At 40.5% G+C, this 16143-nt stretch overlaps 1 protein-coding gene across 5 annotated transcripts in view; it reads right to left on the bottom strand.

Moving 5' to 3' along the window:
- The window catches only part of LAMA2 (laminin subunit alpha 2), a 482162-nt gene that overhangs the window by 426551 nt on the left and 39468 nt on the right, over positions 1–16143 (bottom strand). The gene's annotated exons all lie outside the window — the stretch shown is intronic.

Genomic DNA, 16143 nt, shown 5'->3' with positions numbered 1-16143 from the left:
AAGTTTCCCCAGTGTAAAGTGACACAATGCACTATTGCTATGTTTTATTTCCCAGATATGACATTTTCATCTCTCTATTTTCCTTTATAAATCATTGTCATATCTGTTGCTAACCCTCCAGGAATTAAAGATGGTTATGTGATGAAACCTCCAGGAATACATCCAACCAAAACTGGCAGCCCTAACTACACTGCACCGCAGTAGCAAGAGATAGCTGCTAGTTAAGACTAGCATGTGAACCTCAAAGCATGATTTACTCATTTTAGCATCCAGACTTTTTGGTGCTTACTATAAAAATCGACCCCAGTCTGAACCTTTCAGTTTCCTTCTCCACAACAATGCCACACAGGCTCTCCCTTCCTCCTCCACCATGCCTAATTATCCAGCTCCAGGCAGGGTCCTAGCCATCTACTGCTCTTCTTTGCCGCAACCATCTGAACAAACTCCTGGCAACCTATACCTATCCTTGTGGCACACCCTTAGCTTCCTCACTCTGTGCCCCTGCTGTGAAAGGCCACCACAACTCTGCAACTTTTTTTCCTACCAAGTATTTTCCCAACCCCTACACCATGACAGTCTCCTGGCAATCCAGTAGTCTTCCTAGTCTCGTCAACAGGAGACTGCCTCCACCACCTTCACAAGCTCCAATAGCCTCCCCGATCTGTATACAGTTCCCTTTACTTTCATTAACAAACATGCAGCAGCCTAACTGTGTCAATCCCAGTCCCCTGCCACCCCTGAATTCAGATTCTGCATTCCTTATGGATTCCTTTGTCAGACAGATCATTCACTGTGAGGCTTGAGATTTCCAGTCTCACCCAGAGACTGCCAAATAGAACTTGTGAGAGTTTTGGGGCCAAGTAGCTTTTATCTAACAGAAAGAGTGTAGTTTGGGAGATTTCACTTATCTAAACCGGATTCAGTTAGGATGGGTTCAAGCCAATTTTTATTCCAGTCAAACCAGTTCACCCATTTCTAGTTAGATCAAATTTACCTGCTTTCCTACAGCAGAGACTGGCTTATACCCAAGGCCACACAAACTCTGCAGTAAGCCCTTCTACTGTATTTACACTGTTAATATACTGGGAAGGCTATACCACCAGCCTCCAAGAAGAGGGCACTGAGTGCACATGTTAACCTCAGAGATCGAGGAAGCAGCAAACAAAAATAATGATACTGCGGGACTTGAAGTACCCATGTATTAATCAGTCAAATATCACAATGGGAAAAAGCATAAAGAAGCAATTTCTCAACACTTTAAATTATTGCTTCTTAGAACAGCTAATTCTAGGTCACAAAAAGAGAGGCTAATATTGACTAAGTCCTAAGTAACATGCAAGCATTGGTTCTACAAGTAACAGTAGCTGAACCAGTAAAAAATCATGACCACAAGTAACTAGTTTCAACCCAGTAGGAGGAGGTAGACTACCAAAAAGTGACACAGCAATGCTAAACTTTAGAAAGGGAGATTTCAATAAAGAGGAAGCTAGTCAAAACGGACCTAAAGACAAAAAGCAAAGGAAATAAAACCCTTGGATTTGGCATGGATATTTAAGGAAATGATTTAGCAAGATTCAAAGAGGGATTGGACATATATATGGATAACCAGAATAATTAGAGCTATAACAGTGAATACTTTAGAAAAGTTTTAATAGGGCTATAAAGCACCATGCTTCTAGGTTTACAAACCCTGGTTATTAGGTGTTACAAGGAGATTCTCATGCGGAGATTACACCATATCTGCCTATTGTGGGGTTTATTACACTTCCTCTGAAGCTGGCTACTATTTGAGACTTAATAGTGGACAAGAGGGACCTTAGGTCTGATGCAACAAGGCCTTTCATATATTCCTAAACAAACTGAAGTTCCATTTTGCTTCAAAGTGCATGTGACAGCTTCATGTAAACAAAAACACAAAACTGAAGTTAATTTAATACAAAAAGTAATACAATCAGCATAGTGGCTCTGGTGTTATCTTGATTTTATATTCTGTGCCCATATTTTTATTTTTTGTATGATGCAGGGTTTTTTTTTTTTTTGTTTTTTTTTTTTTAAACTCGTCACCAGTGACGGACTGGGATTAAAAATCAGCCCTGGCATTTAAAGCCCAGAGGCCAGGATGCCACTGGGCCCACGTGGTGGGTGAGTGGAAGGGCTGGGGCCGGGAGGGGGAGCGGAGTGGCCACTGCGCTCCAGCCAGGGCACTGCTGGGCCCATGTGCTGGGAGAGAGGTGGGGCCAGGCTCAGCTGGAGGGCCTGTTGAAAGGCTTCTGAGCAGGTGACTGGCCCACCAGCCCTTGAGTGCACTGGCCCCTCTGGCATTTGCCAGAACTGCCAGATGGCCAATCCGCCCATGCTGGTCACCTCTAAGGTGATGTCTACACTAAACTTTACTGCGGTACAGCTGTGCCGCTGCAGCTGCGCCGCTCTAATGTGTCCTGTGTAGCTGCTCTATGCAGATGGGAGAGAGCTCTCACATCTGCATTAAGCAACCCCCAACGAGTAGAGATAGCTATGTCTCTCACCAACATAGCGCTGTCCTCACTGGCGCGCCTCAGTGTAACTTTTGTTGGTCAGGGGTGCATTTTTTCCACACTCAAACAACTTAAGTTTTATCAACAAAAGTGCTAGTATAGACATAGTCTAAGTGCATTGTAGAATTATCAGGGGAAAATAAAGATTTTGGCAGATAGGTAGGAAACAGTTAGGGCGTATGTCATTTTAGAAGGCCTGGGAAGCAGTTTGCATTTATGGGATGAACATGTTACTTGGATGGTTCTGCTAAAATGATCAGCAGTGAAATAATTAATTCAACTCTCAGCTTTAAATTTCAGCGTTAAGATGAATGGGGCATTTCACACATTTCAGAACTAGAGTTTTTAGCTGCCCGCATGTTCAGGAAGGCAGAATCATTCAGCTCAGATTATGAATGTAAGGCTCCCTTCACAACCAAAATATATATATTAATATCTTTAAAATATATGCTCTAGTTCAAAAGGAATTATTTGGGGGATGTTTTATGGCCTGTTATACTGAAGGTCACGCTAAATGACTGCAATGGTCTCTTCTGGACAGGGAATCTAGGAATCCTGAAAGCTAGAACTAACTATAGAGAGAAGGAGCCAATGAAAGCTTAGGTTGTGGTAAAAATCTGTAGCATGGGATGCATCTGTGGCAATTTGCATGGACTATAGGAATCCATGCCTACCCCTGCCTCTATGTCAATGCAACTCACCATCCCTCTGATTTTCAGTCACTTGGAATTCCTCCAAACTCATCTTTTGGAGAGGAAGTGGGGGGGGGGGGGAGGGGAATTACTTGAAAATATGGTCCTCTTTCACAACATAAGTGAGATCTTACATAGTTGCTTGCTGTGCTTACAGTTCTGGCACAAGTCAGCATGATGAGGAACTTCACCACATTCCCCCCACTCCCCTTTACTCACAGTAGCTCTGCAAGGATTCATGCAACATGATGGAATAAATTCCTTAGTATTATCTGTCAGGGACAGATGTGGCTAGTTTCAAGTCTGTATGCACATGTAACATACAATGGCTGCATTATGAAAAAGTGAAATTCATAAGAGGTTGGGTGCAATACCAATCAGACTGACTGAGGAGTTTACAAATTGTGGGTAGATACTATTTGGGGTGGCTGCGTGTGAGGGCTTGACTATTCTGGCGGATTACATTGTGTTTTGTGAGAACTTCATTTTCTTTAGCGATTTATTTGTATGGGTTGATTACTTATAATCGATGACTAATTAACTTGTATGGACAACCAAGTAATTGACATATATAATTAAAGTGAAATTGCCCCATCTTTTCCCTGACCCCAACACTTCATTGTACCTGATTTTATAGTAAAGGCTGTTTGTGAGGCAGCCACACCTACTGCCCTGAACTCAGAGTGACCACCCTAATTCACTAAATGTAATGTGATCCAAATTTACATTGTGTAGGATATGGCAGACAACTTCCTAAAAGCAATATGAATCAATATATCACAGGCCAATTTCCAAAATTCAGTACCTAAAGTATGAAAACCAATCATGAAAGTGTACATGTCAGTAGGCACTTTATGCTAGCAAATTAAGCAACTGCGCTCTTAATGCCAATTTGTGTACACAAATGGGAGACTTGCATATGCAAGCTAGGCATCTCGTTTTAAAAACTGGCCTCACTGTCTTGTTTGTAGGCTCTTCATTAGGTGCTTGATTAGTTCACAACTTTGGTAGCTAAATAGCTCCAGTAGTCCACCACAGCACATTTTGTGCAGCCAAAAGACCAATTCCTTAAACCTCAGCTTTACCTTCATATCTCCAGTTTAGCCACTGTAGGGGTCACTTTCAAGTACTTTTCAACTACTTTTAAATAAATAACGTTACCACAGCATTAGTACAGAGATACCATGACTATTCCAGTATTATCTGCTTCTCAAAGACAAAACTGGAAAGATGTCAATTGTAGCCACTGTACTATCAATCCAGTTCACGTTTATTGATGACTACCTACTTTTGTCACTGCTCTAGGGATTGTCCTGGCTTCCTGGAGAGCTGTTACCTTTTCCCCACACTCTCCTTTCAGACAGCTGCGTCACTGCCCTTATGCTCTTCTAGCTTTCCTAAAGATATTGTGGAATACTTCAGCCACAGTCTTGAAGTATGTTTTAACTATTAGTTAGTGTTTGTAAGGAAAATTGAGGAGTATTAAGTTTTATTCAAGTAGGAACCAAGACAGAACCCTGAAAGACTGGGGAAGTATCTCCTTAAGTTCCCTGCATCATAAAAGTGTCCTACCTACCAGGAGTTACTGAGTTTTTCAGACACCTCATCCATTTCATTTGTCTGCTTTTTATAATTTATTATAAATATAAATCTCTCTGCAGGTACTGTTCTATATTAGGGTCAGAAAGTTTGATAATTATGTACTTCTTTTAAAACCACCAGCAGTGGAAGTCAGGGGAAATGGGATAGTTTGGAGATATGAAACCTCTCTTCTCTAGATCATTGACAGACAATTGTTACCATCAAGTGGCTGTTCAATGGCTTATATGTGTAAAATAAGATGATTGCATTTCATTCCACTTTCTACTGGACAAGGGTCTATATCACAAAACCTACTATCATGATCTGTTCCACCACTGGCAGTGTCAGACTGACTAAAGTTCGAATGAGAATGGACACTGAACTACATAATGCAATCCTGGAGCCATGCCATTCAGGGGAAGATTGAGGCACATTGGTGAAGTAACATGGGGAAGCTTGTATTGCTGCTCTCTGCACCATTCCTGTCCTGTGGAAAACTATTAACACTGAGGTCTCTGGTCTCCAGAGCTGTCAATCCAGCAACTTTCACAGCACTATTTTAAGAACATTTTTTAAAATGTGCACACACAATTATTCCTTTGCTGAAGATGTTAGTTTACTCATAACTTTTCAAGGAAATTTACTAGTTTTTTTTTTTTCCTTTTTAAAAAATGAGCTGGTGAAAGCCTATGAGGGCATTTTCCAATAGGCTTTCATATAAAAAAAAAACTTTTACAGCAAATTAACACATTTCTTAATTACAATAGCAAAAGTTGTTAGCATTTTTCTGAAAGACTTCTCTGACAAAAACAATGAAAAGTATAGCAAATCCCAAGGGGAATATGATGACTTCCACCCTCACACAAACCTATTCAGGAACTTAATTTTTCATCATGGGGAATAGTATAATGTGGGTTTTTGGAGATGCGTAGGCACAAGGCGAAGGACGATTGAGGCAAGGGATGGTTATGATATTAGAAGCTCTCTTTCAATCGGTTAGATTAGTTTTAATAATTTCCTTTTGAACTGTGGTCTGATCTTGTTTCAGTGTCGTTTTAGGAACATAGGAATTGCCATGCTGAATCAGACCTGTAGTTCATCTATCCTGGCTCTGACAGTGGCCAGCAGCAGATACTTCAGAGAAGCACCAAGAAACCCCATAGTATGTAGATGTGAGGTAATCCCCCTCCTCCCCGCCTCACAGGTCTCACCATGATCCTTACACTTACCCTCCAACACTTTGTCAGCATTACCTATTATAATTCTGATAACTGTCCAATCCCTCTTTTAATTTTGCTAAATTCTTAGTCTCGATAAAATCTTATGACAATAAGTTTCATGGTCTAATTGAGCATTGCATGGAAAAAATATTTTCTCTGGAATTGAAAGATAGCAAATTCAGAACTAATAGAATCTGTGACATCCAAAGACCTGAAGAGACCATTATGATCACCTAGTCTGACTTGTATAAAACACAAGCTACAGAACTTCTTCAAAACCATTCCTAAAGCATATCTTTCAGGAAAGAACATCCAATCTTGATTTTCAAATTGTCGATGATGGAGAATCCACCACCTTGGAAATTCCTCTAGTGGTTAATTACTCTCACTGTTAAAAATTTACATCTTATTTCTGGTCTGAATTGGTCTAGCTTCAACTTCCAGCCACTAGATTGTATTATACCTTTCTCTGCTAGACTGAAGAGCCCATTAGTAAACATTTGCTCCCCATGTAAGATACCTATAGGCTAACTAAACCACCCCTTAACCTTCTCTTTGCTAAACTAAATAGATTGAGCTTCTAGAGTCTATCACTATAAGACCTGTTTTCAAATCCTTTATTGGTTCCCATGGCTCTTCTCTGAACTCTTTCCAATTTATCTACATCCTTTTGTATTGTGGGCACCAGAACAGGACACTGTATTCCAACGGCAGGTGCACCAGTGCCATATACAGAGGTAAAATAAACTTCAACTCCTACTCAAGATTCCTTCTTTATGCATCCCAGGATTATATTAGCATTTTTGGCCACAGCATCACACCATGACCTCATATTCAGTTGATTAACCATCATGACCAGAAAATGGTTTCCAGAGTCACTTCTTCCCTAGGATAGAGTCCCCCAACATCACACCTGGACAAGCAAAGAGCTAAATTAAGCTTTGGAATATGCAATTGGCAATAAAATCGGTATAGTGCAACTCTGAACTGGACAGAGAAGAGCACTATTGGAGCAGGAGCCCCCTTAGGGAGCAACACCATGCTGGCTTCCCCCTCCCTGCTTGAGGGAGGGTGAGAGGCTGAAGGCCATATGAGGAAGGCTCTGGGGCCAACTGGTCCCAAAGGGGTGCAGCCTGGGTCAGGCTCCCCTCCTCCTACCCTCTGCTTGTGGAGTGGAGGCAAGAGACCACATGGTGCCCCCATGGTAACTGGGAGTGGCCCTGCCAGAGCTGGGTTTGTTGCAAATTGTGGCTGGTTTGCAGTGCAGTTAAAAGAATAAAATCTTCAGTTCCCACAGGTAAGAAACCTGGCATTTTGATGATGGGCCTTGGGCTCAAGAGAGGGTGAGACATTGTGACCCTCGTGGACCAAGAAGGTCCCCTCGCAGTGGGAGGATGCTAGGACTCAGTTGAGCCCTGGAGGGGTAGGCTGAGGAGGGCTTACCCAAAATTATGGGTTATATGGTAATAAACCCTGTAATCCCTGCACTGGAACCAATTAAATGCCTGATATAGGAGAGTATGGGTGATGGGTGGGTAGCACCCCTCCCCTGTGTTACAGTTTAATAAAAGTTGTGGCCTGCTATTTAATTCCATGCATGCGTCCGTCCTCCTTCAGCTGCTGTGTCCACATCAAGATACAGAGAGGCACAAAGAGATTAAGCGACTTGTCCACGGAAGAAAGTCTGTGGCACAGCAAGGAACTGAAGCTAATTTCCTGAGTCCCTGTAAAGTCTATTAACCACAGACCCTTATGGGAAAGTTGCTGTTTTGGGATTTTAATCCTCTCCCTCCCCACCCCCTTCTTTTTTTAAAACAGTCTACGTGTATCTCCTGCTTTGTACTTTTTTTTTTTTTTTAAACTAAACTAATGAGTTACAAAAAAACAATGGAAAAGTGTTTAGACAGTTTCACATAACCTGCAAATTCTTCAACAAAAAAATCCACAGGGAGATCACAGACAGTTTGATTGTTACCATTCATCTTCAGAATTCTTTGAATAACAAATCCCTCAGAATTGTGGTCCTTTTCTGAGACTTTTTGTAGGGATGCATGGATATAATTACAGGCAAAATATTTCTGAATTATAAACTTGTCTTTAGTTGTGTCCATGTCCTTATTGCTCAAACTATGCTTCTATGCCTCCCTCTCTCTTCAGCGGTCTGCTTTACTATTGTTTGCTGCAAAAGTCTGGGGCAAGAGCTATCCAATGTGCAGTGCTATCTAAGTACTATCACAGAAGCTGGTTTGGCAGTTACTGAGACACCCTAAAATTAGTATTTCCTAGAAAAGAGATACTATGAACAGAACACACCCTCGTGCATCCACCAACAAGATTGTCTCATTTGTACTTTCCAAATATTTGAGGCAGCATAGGCAGTAGGGCAATGGGAATGTCTAACGGAGGGTGAGTGTTGATTCCCTTCTCCTATCTGAACCTATTCTTGACCTTCCTCCACCCTCCCAGTGTTACAATAAGGGTACAATTGTTCCATTCTTTATAATGTGCCATTTATAGTTGTTTAGTTGTTTAAACTCTTCAGATATACATATTGTTTTCCTTTGCTGCTCACACCACAAAATGAATATAACGTAAGAACAGCCATACTGGGTCAGACCAATGGTCCATCTAGCCCAGTATCCTGTCTTCTGACAGTGGCCAATGCCAGGTGCTTCAGAGGGCATGAACAGAACAGGTAATCATCAAGTGATCCATCCTTTCGCCCAGTCCCAGCTTCTGACAAACAGTAATCCCTGCCAACCCGGCTAATAGTCATTAATGGACTTATCCTTCATTAACTTACCTAGTTCTTTTTGAGAACTCCATTATAATCTTGGCTTTCACAACCTCCTCTGGCAAGGAGTTTCACAGGTTCACTCTGCATTGTGTGAAGAAATACTTCTTTTTGTTCATTTTAAACCTGCTGCCTATTAATTTCATTGGTGACCCCTAGTTCTTGTGTTGTGTGTTATTTACTTTCTCCACACCCGTCATGATTGTATAGACCTCTACCATATCCCCCCTTAGTCGTCTATTTTCCAAGATGATCAGTCCCAGTCTTATCAATCTCTCCTCATATGGAAGCTTTTCCATACCCCTAATCATTTTTGTTGCCCTTTTCTGTAAATTCCAACATAACTTTTTTGAGATAGGGTGATCACATCTGAATGCTGTATTCAAGATGTGGGTGTACCATGGATTTGTAAAGAGAATATGATATTTTCTGCCTTATTATCTAACCCTTTCCTAATAATTCTTAAGATTGTTAGCTTTGACTGTTGCTGCACACTAAGTGGATGTTTTCAGAGAAGTAGCCACAATGACTCCAATATCTTTTCCTTGAGTGGTAACAACTAATTTAGACCCCCATCATTATATGTGTATAGTTGGGATTATGGTTTCCAATATGCATTATTTTGCATTTATCAACACTGAATTTCATCTGCCATTTTGTTGCCCAGTCATCCTGTTTTGTAAGATCCCTTTGTAACTCTTCAGAGTCTGCTTTGGACTGAACTATCTTGAGCAGTTTTGTATTATCTGCAAATTTTGCCACCTCACTATTTACGCCTTTTTCTAGATCATTCATGAATATGATGAACAGTACTGGTCCCAGTACAGACCCTTGGGGGACATCACTATTTACCTTCCTCCATTCTGAGAATGGAACATTTATTCATATGCTTTATTTCCTATCTTTTTAGATCAGTTACTTCCATCTTATCCTATGACAGCTTACTTCACTTAACAGCCTTTGGTAAGGGACTTTGTCAAAGGCTTTCTGAAAGTCTAAGTACATTATATCCATGGGATCAGCAAGCATGAGTGATCACAAGAGTGATCCCCTAAAAAAACTCTAGTAGATTGGTGAGGCATGATTTCCCTTTACAAAAACCATGTTCTCTTCCCCCAAGAAATTGTGTTCATCTAGGTGTTTGATAATTCTGTTCTTTACTATAGTTTCAACCACGTTACCTGGTATTGAAGTTAGGTTTATCAACCTGTAGTTGCCAGGAAAATCTGATAAACTAATATACAGGAAACTAGTGCCGAAAGATCACGGGTCACATCTTGTATTAGGGACAGAGTTTTATGGCAGTACTGTATGTAACAATGGAAATGAAGGATGTGTCATTGTCATGATATATCCACTGGAATACTATAACTTTTTATGAGATATTGGTAACCATGTAAGCTCTTTAACAGCTCCCTGAAACAAAGAAATTCACTGTTTTCATGTTTACCATCCTCATAAAAATACTCAAAGTACAGTCATTCTCACTACTAAACCCTCTTTGCTAGCTCTTATATCCTATAGCCATAGTCATTATTTCAACACCAAAGTCGAAGTGCCTTTGTGTGCCTCCCCAATTCAAGGTGAATATTTTACCAAAATTGAAATTTGGCACATTTTAAATTATCTGTAAAATAGCTAGTCATGGACAAATATTATGAAAACATTTGAGAGAGATTTTCACAGACAAATTGCAACTAATCTTTGAAAAACATAACTGTGTGAATGTTACATTTAATTTTGGCCATGCTAACTCTTATGTTCCCTTCAGATAAATATTTAAGTGATTGTGTTTTACTCAGAATGTAAACAGAAAACAAATGTTAAAGTAGAATGTGCAAATATGAATAGAACACAAATTTAAATTATGCCACTATTGTTTGCTTCCTCATCAGTCAGGGATAAAAACATTCATCCAACCATCCACAACAGACCCCAAAGCCAACCAACACTATTCAAATAGCAAAATATTGCTGAGAACTGTTCATAGTCCATCCATGGAGTTAAAACATTTTCTTAAATAAATAAGTCAATATATAATGTGAAAGCTTTCAAGAACATATATTTAAGGAAATCACTAACTGAAATTTTATAGATTTGCTCAGATCTAGTTGAACAGAAGCCACAGTTTGTCTTTTAGAAGTATAAAGACATAATAATTACTTCATGAACTGTGAAAGCTTTCCAAGTCACTAATATGAGTAAGCTTAAATCTTCCACTATCACCAACTGAAAGGGCTGCCAATAAACAGTTTTTATGCATCTCTTACAATCCTGTAAGGCAATTGCCCAGAGAATGAATGCTCTCAATACAGATATCTACCTAAGATTAATTTTATAGTGAAATAATGAGTTCTAATAAAATCATGGAGATCCCTACTAACATTTGGCTATTTCCAAGATCTGTAAAAGCTGTAAAGATAGTAGCCAAATACTGTACCAATCAGAAATTACATTCACTGGCAGGAACCTAGGTAAAAGTTAGTTCCAAAGAGAAAAATCCCTTTGGGAGCTATACAGCCCTTTGAAGTAAAGGGCCAAGATCCTCAATTATACAGACAACTGAACTGTAAATGTATATGGATCATCCAGTCTGATGGGGGGGAGGGGAGGAAAAAGACTAGAAACAGATTATAGCCAAAACTGGCTAAATTCAGAGCAGATGCAAATTTAGACAATGGAGATGAGACTGGTCTGAATTTGGCCAATCGTGGCTATAATCATTATGTGTTTCTAGCCATGCCGTCTCTTAGTTAAGACAGTTTTTCCCTCTGAAGTGATCCATGATAAGATGCAGCGCTGTATTCAAATGGCAGAATCTCCTACTGTATGTTTGTAGAGCATCTAGCACCATGGTGCCTTCATCATCTCCTAGCACTACAATAATACAAATCAATAATGTGTAGTAAGGAGTAAAGATGTATGGCAATAAGTAAACTTTGCCAAGCCTCTTGCTATCCTCGTATGCAGCAACATTCATTGAAGTATTATTTTGCCAAGTTAACATGTTTTTGCCAAAAGTAAGTTACCACTGCTCAAAGTAGCATTACTATTTATTTTCAATGAAAATTAATTATATTGCCAGTTACCAGATATTTTGCTATCTGTCTGTCATACAAGAGAGCAAAGAGGTTGTGTTGCTCCCCACTGCTTGCTCTAACAGGCAGGACAATGACCAATTACCATACACAATTTTCCCATCAACTAGGTCTCCCTTTTCTACTTCTTCAGTTTAATTCCTTATGATCTGTATGAAATTTGTTAGGCTGCTCTTCAACCCCAGCTGAAATGAGAGATCTCTTTTCCTAGCCTGGATTTTAAAAGCTAGGTAGGGTGGAAATCTGTGTGGTTTCAACAGAACCACAGAAAACAAATTAGTTGGAAAGTGGAAAGCTGGAAATATAATTTCCTTCTCTATTGTTCCATCTGCAAACAGCATAGTTCCTTAGCAGAAGATACCCAAGGAGTGAGAACTAGAACAGGAAGGCTGAGAAAAAAATAAAAGCCTCTCTTCTCTACAGTGAAGTTTCTCATGGAAGCTCTGTTCTAAGGTCTTTAAAAGGAATTCAACCTATAGGCTTTGTTTACACTAGGATTTAAGGGTGTCATAGTTAGAACATATTGGCTAACATGTTCCACCATGCGATTAAACAGTCTAAAATATCACACTGTCTTTAACGTGCAGTAAACTGGTCAAATTAAAATCTAGAAGCAATACAGGCATTAACTAAGATGTGTTCAAGTGCACACAGCTATGTCTACAGTAGACTTTTCAAATGTGTTAGCTGAAATGTTATGACTAATATCACACCTTCAAGTCCTTGGTGAAACAAGGTTTCTGTCTACTCAAAGCGTGCAATCACCACCAGCTTGGCAAAAATCATCCAATATGGATGATTCTTCTATAACAGGTGGTGGCCTTACTAGAGAGGGAGCTTCTGTGATCCTGGATACAGGACCCAATCCATTTGGCTAAAGCCTTTCTGGATGCCTTGAGGCATTTCCTTGGACCCTCAAAGAAAATGAAAGGGAATCTGTTCCTCTGAGGATTTTGGTCTTTTTAGGAGCTCCAGAAGGTGCTTCTGCAGAACTAAAGAAAGGGATGATAATGTTAATTTGGGTTAAAGCCACTTTCCCTGACAGAATTTGGACCAAAGCACAAAGATTTCCATTCCATTCATCCTGTACATAAAATAATCCAGCCTTTTGTTCGGACAGGAATTACATCAACCTTGAATTGGTCATTCCAGTTCTCTAATAAAGGGCTCAACAAATTTGTTTTGGAGCTAGGAGCCAGCCCAAAAATTAAGGAGCCAAACAATGTGGTCTCGGTGGCAGGGTGCCCTGGCCGGAGTGCAGTGGCCACTCTCTCCTCCCGGCCCCGCCCCATCCCCCACAACATGGGCCCAGCGGCGGGGCGCCCTGGTTGAAGCATCCCCTTCCCGGCCCCGCCCCTTCTCTCACCCCTCTCCCACAACATGGGCCCAACGGCGGGGCACCCTGGCTAGAGCGCAGCAGCCGCAGCGCTCCCCCCCCCAGCCCTGCCACATGGGCGCAGAGCATAGTGGCCACTCCCCCTGGAGAAATACTAGGCACCAGACTTAAATTTCTAGATGCCATGGCAACCTGGCACCTAGGGTTTGTCAAGCCCTGCTCTAATATCTAATTTGTTTTAGCCATCAGCAGACTTCAGACACAGTATGAATCCAGTCAAAATCATATGGCAGTTTCAAGTCAGCAGCCTACCTGACAAATGTTCTTTTCCTTTCTTCTCCAGGTTTGTCTTCACACTTTTATCCCTCAGTCAGTATATTTAATAAGCTACTCTAACAGGTTTTTGGGCTCTAACAGATAGCGCTGGTAGTTTTGCCATTGACTTCAATGGGAGCAAGATCATGCCCTTAAATTATTGGGTTTGTTATATACCATTTCTCACTAAAAACTATAAATCCACCTGAAGCAGGTAAAGGACAATCAAAACTAGGAGTCTCATTTTGGGAGCACAGCTTAAGTACCTCTGATTAGCCTCCCATTTGGCCTGAAACAAATGGGCAAAGCAATTGGGGGGGGGGGGGAGGTGGAACACCACAGAAACATTCTTGATGATTAGACAAGAGAAGGAAGAACACCTTCATGTAACTCTAGTCCCTGCCTGACCGTGCACATCAGGCAGAAGGATACTGTTCAGACGCATTGCACGAAGCAGTTCTGTAGAGAGGGAGAGCAGTGAGCAAAGTGCATAGTGCAGCAGTGTCTGAGACAATCAAGGATAGGTATAAGAACAGCATGGCACCCTTTTATACTTATACAGGTCTCTTCCTGGCACAATTCCCAGCTTCCTTTCTGTGCTCCTTTCCCTGCAATCCTCCAATTCTCAAGAGTTGGAAACATTTAATTTATTCTGAAGACATCATCCCTCCGTGATTAATTCTTTATTTTACCTCGCGTGCAGCAAAGTTAGCACCAACAATTACACTAGCACATGTCAGCCATTAATCCCTTTGAGGATACAATTGCTTAAGCATTTAAGAGGATTCCTTGTATATTTATGAGTGTCAGTGCTAAATTACTCCAGTTACATAAAGCTATTGTATCTTTTACTCACTGAGCACAACATGAGTAGTTCATGTAAACTGCAAAGATTGGCTGCTAAACACAGCATTTTAATTTACCCATGGAAAAAGTGTGTATTGAACATCATGAAAATTAGAATGAATTTGTTTCCTAGTTTTTGCAATTTTGTCCTCCCCTTTTCTTTAATGCTTCATCTGAGATATAATAACCCATTTCTCCACTGAAAATTTCAAACAATCAACAGATCATGAAGTATTTACACAAAATACTACAATTAACATTTCAGTACGTCTCAGAGTAGAGGGGTCTCTCTCTGCTAGGCCACTGGCTAGGGCATGTAAATGCCACCCACCTTTCTTTTGAGATAGATGTGAAGTGCTTAGTAAACAACAAGCAAAATGAATGACTTAGGCTGCCTGTGATTGTGAAGAAGGTACAGGTTATATATTTTACCAGTGTTTGAAATTTATGCTGCCTAAATAGAGGCTCTTTTTAAAAGCTCATCTGTACAACTAGGGCCCAATGCTGCATCCATCACTCACTCAAAAGCTTCCAGTGGTTTCAGTGGAATGAGAGTTTGTAAGAAATAGTCTTAGCTCCCACCCCCGTGTTTGTATATTGGACACATGTTGGGTTAAAGTGAGGGCAGAGCAGTGGGAAGGAGTGAAAACACTTACTGAAACACAGAAACCGGATTCTTTTTGTCCAATGTCAGACTTTGTGCAATGTTTCCAATCTTTTCACTTGCCAATTTAAGCACAATGTCATGTTACATCATTTGCAAGAAGTGTGACAAACTGAGCACTGCAGTAACAGAAAAAGATCTTTCCAACCCACTATGCTGAACATTTGACAGCTGTTAGAAGAAAATACCTTCCTCCTCCCACAACAGAATACGCTGTTTTATTTTAAAATTCATTAAGGTTCTATATTAAAACCAAAGAGGAATGACACTAATTCATGTAAAAATATATGAAAAAAATCTATTACTCATAAATCAATACTAAAATGATATATTCATATAAAAGGCAGAGAACAGACTACAGGATAACTTGTGACTTGGATCATGCACCTGCACAGGAAGGTAAGAACCCTTCACTTAAAGATCAGTAGGAGCTACCCAGACAAGGGTTCAGTGCATGTGCCCTCTTACTTTACACCCTCCTATGGAGCAGGTGGGTAGGGAGAAGTGGAATAGGGACAGAGCTCTGGCCCTACATCTCCATATGTGCTAGTCAGCATGGTTTAGCCAGCATGGGGATATTATAATTTCCTGTTGGTTTACACATTCCCAGATTAAGAGAGATGCATGGAGGGAACTGTAATTTTGAGTGCCTCCTAAGGTTAGTCTTGGGGTGGCATAGTTTATACCACTGCTCCCTTTTCAGGGCTGTTCCTAAAGGCAAAACCTTGCTCTACACACAAACAGTAACACAAACAATTTCACTGGTATTGAACTGCAGACATAAATGTCTGACACACTACCATAATATTAGAACATTTCGATGTCATCTTTATGTCCCCTAATATTAGTGTGTGGAATGTGCTACTACTTCAGAATATACTGTGCACCAACAGAATAGGAATTCAGCCACAGATTTGGAAGTTAGAACCTTCCACGAAGGACATTCTCTATTAAGATTAAAAATATTCCAGGTTTTATATCGAAACTAAATAAGCACTAACATACACGATGACCCAGCCGAGGCTCCCTAGTTCTAAATACTCTGAAATTGAAATGCAGTTCC

Source organism: Emydura macquarii, unplaced genomic scaffold (genome assembly GCF_026122565.2).
Source record: "Emydura macquarii macquarii isolate MOO-44397 ecotype Brisbane River unplaced genomic scaffold, CSIRO-AGI_Emac_v2 contig_1146, whole genome shotgun sequence".
Lineage (NCBI taxonomy): Eukaryota > Metazoa > Chordata > Testudines > Chelidae > Emydura > Emydura macquarii.
This window is presented reverse-complemented; position numbering and strand designations above follow the sequence as displayed.